Raw genomic sequence first — 3626 nt, 5'->3', positions numbered from 1 at the left:
CGATTCATGTGAGCGGCTTTTATAAACTCGCAATTTAATCATTGTCTTTTTTTGGACCGAAAGGCTCAAGCGTGCCTCGAGAAATTAAACTCGGGGAAAAAAGATAACCACACCATCTTTACAATGGAAAAAAAACATGTTGTTCTGAATTTATCTTCGTTAGAGGTTATTGTTGGAATAAGATTGTCATGTATTTAAAAGGAAGTGTGTGCCGATAACATGCATTAAAAGGTTAAAATATCACAAAGGTCATTTCCGTGACTCTACAACGTTTCCATGGTGGTTACAGTCTGAGAGGCTTAATTTTAGAACTTACAAAGTTTAAGCTTTTGCCTGGCTTTTCCATACTTTCTTAGGATAGTCGACAAGCATCTATTTAGCTGAGAGGAGTTCCGATGATCGAGTTTCTCCAACTGAGTCCCATTTGGTTATCTTTTATGCGCAAGAAAAAAAAAACTGCAACTGCGTTACAACTGCGTTACAGAAGTGCCTGATCAGTTTGCGTGTATTCCTATTTTGAGGTTTGTAATTTCCTAAAAACTGAGCTTATGAAATCGGTGGCTCGCAGCCAACCTCCTGACTGAGACACAAATAAAAATGGCGAAATGTCCAAATGTTGCACAGAAGGCCCCGTCTCACAACCCTTCAATTTTGGTAATCACGTGGGACAAAAAATAACCCACACACTATTCGCAAAGAGTAGAGCATGGAGTTACCGGTGTTGTGGTCTGCCCTCAGTCAGTGCAGGGTATAGCTATATAGGGCCTTACCGTAGAAAACTGTGAAAAGGTTAATTGGCCATTTCCGAGTTCGTGTGTGCCTGCTCTTCAAAGCGAGTCTAAGTGCGAAGTTTTTGTGATGGTGAAAAGTCCTATTTTACATATGAATGAAAATAATAGGCCATTTCCGAGTTCATGTCTGCCTCCTCTTCAAAGCGAGTCTAAGTGCGAAGTTTTTGTTATGAAAATTAGTTTTCATTCATATGTAAAGTAGAACTAATTACCATCACAAAAACTTTGCAGACATGAACTCGAAAATGACCTATTTTCATAAGAAAAACTTTGCACTTAGGGCGCGTTCGGTTGACCGTACTTGGGAATAAGAATACGTGGAATGATGATTAAAACGAAGTGTTTGGCGCGTTTCGAAGCAGCAAGGATAATAACAATATGTTTATGATAGCATTCTAGCAGATGTGTGACAATTTTAATGTGAATCTCCGTAAAACTTATATTCCATGTATTCCTATTCCGGAATACGGTCAACCGAACGCACCTTAAGATTCGCTTGAAGGAGGAGTCAGACATGAACTCGATATATTAAAATTCACCTTGAAAGAGAGGTTTAGAGGACAAAGACAAAAAAAGGAGATGGATGGTATGGAAATATTTTTGACATTCATTCCAATGTGTTTCTAATGTTTTTTTTGTCCTCACTGCCTCACTATCAAGCTGAATATTTGATATTTCGAAAATGGTCAATTGTGTCTTGCTCTTTAAATAAAGTTAACGTAATCACAACCCCCATTGTTCGTGTCATCCAACATGGCGACTATGACGTAATACACGCGGCGAACTATTTTTAGGGAGCGCTCAGATGGCTATTGTAGTCTCCTTCGCAGCCGTTATTAGGGTCGTCACACAACGCTCCTGATAACGACCCTGATAACGGCTGCGAAGGAGACTATCAGATGGCCGGCTGAAACATCGACTTCGTCCACGAGAGAATGGCTCTGCGTGCCTCGCTGTTTGTTTTACATTTTACCCCATTTCTTTGCCGTTCTCTTTCCTGACAAGGACGTAAAATGTTCACCATTGATGAGTGAAATAATCTGGTCTTATAAAGATTAAAATGTTGTTGTCACACTCGGGACTCGGGTTTAATTAAGGGGACAATTAAGTTAAGCTTTTGACTGAACATAAATGTTGTTAGGACATTCGCCCCTAAAGGCTTTCGCGTCAAATCGTCTGGCGTTATAGGTAAATCTAAGAGTCACTCTTGCGAAATTATCGAAAGGGAAACGCAAGTTTAATAACCCTGGAAACAAATTAAAACTAAATAAATAAATCGCTATCACAGTCCCTCTATTTGGGAACTGTCGTTGGATGTGGATCGGCCTGTTGTCATACTGACAAATGGTAGTACATACGGACACACATTTTCTAAAGCTCATTTAAAATGCATAAGTTATATGGCTAAATTCGTCACGTGAATGAGTTTTGATACCCAATGAAAACCCAGATGAAAATCACACTTGTCTTGGATCACATATCCAAACCACGCGTGATTTTCTTCTGTTTGCTCATTGGACATAAAGATTCATACATAAAAATAAAACAAATCAAACACAAGAACAATAGTTTGCTTCCCAAAGTTTCATCAAAATGCCTTCGAACGCCACAGAAAATTTCAAGAAGGGTCCTTGCTGGATACAATTTCCCTTGATTATTCGCATCCTCCTGGACAAATTCACCCTGCCAGTAGTTTAACGTGTTGCACCCATATTTGCCAGATCTGTACACGAAAATTTAAATCTACCCTTTGGTTTTGTAAGGTGTTGACATAAGAATACTCTCATCTAACAACTTTGATTCTTCTTCCTATTTTTTTTCAAAACGTAAACGGCGTCCGGCTTCTCCATTCTCGTCCCCATCGCCTTTTCGCTTCTCTTAGCCGGCGGGGCCTTGGCACGAGAAGATCTTCACTCCCGCATGACTTAAGGCCCGGCGCAAACGGGATAGACTGTCATATACTAGACTAAAATGGCAGAGGAAAAAAGAACCATTGTTATTCCGATTAGGCCTTGCTAATTAAGTGTTGTTATGTTTCAACAAAATTAACTGTTGTAGGGTAATGCGAAGTGCTGTTTTTTACCTATGTAATCCATGTGTGCATTAGCCCTACTAATGGAAATGGGCCCACACAAGAACAGAGAAAAACTCTGACCAGAGTGGGAATTAAATCCACGACCTTCGGGTAAGATCACCGCTTCTCCACCGACTGAGCGCCAAGGTCAGACGGGAGCAGGTCGTGGGAATTGAAGATGTCAATTTTACAGCAATGACGAAGGGTTACGTTCTTGCAAACGCTGGCCGTGTAGCACCTCATATTTAATAGAATTAACTATTGTAGGGTAATGTGAAGTGTTATTTTCTACCCATGTAAACCATGTAAGCGTATTGTTCTTAAGCTCCCTAATAAAGCTCCAAGTGTAGTTCACAGGACGCCCAGGCCTTCGAATCAAGAATGGTCAGTCAATGCTTACAACTTACTAACAACATGCAGCGCCAGCAAACAGCGTGGATTTTCTTCTTTCTGATTAACCTCACAAAAAGTGGACATCACTTGAAAGCTTAAGCTAGAGTCTGTGACAAAATTCCTTGGAACAGTACACGACTATACAGATCTGAAGCTTTCGCGACTTACTCTTCCCTCACACTGTTGTTTGAACGCAAGTTTCTGAGCCCATTTGAAAACAACACATTGTGGGAAGGCAAGGTATTGTAAAGTGTTTCAACAATTTTGTCTGAGACTGTAGCTTGCCATAAACGGTGAATTGCTGTTTGGGAAATACAAGGCTATTGTAAAATGGTAAACATGAAACTTAAGGACGGTGCCTACTAATT

Source organism: Montipora capricornis, chromosome 14 (assembly GCF_036669925.1).
Source record: "Montipora capricornis isolate CH-2021 chromosome 14, ASM3666992v2, whole genome shotgun sequence".
NCBI lineage: Eukaryota > Metazoa > Cnidaria > Anthozoa > Scleractinia > Acroporidae > Montipora > Montipora capricornis.
This window is presented reverse-complemented; position numbering follows the sequence as displayed.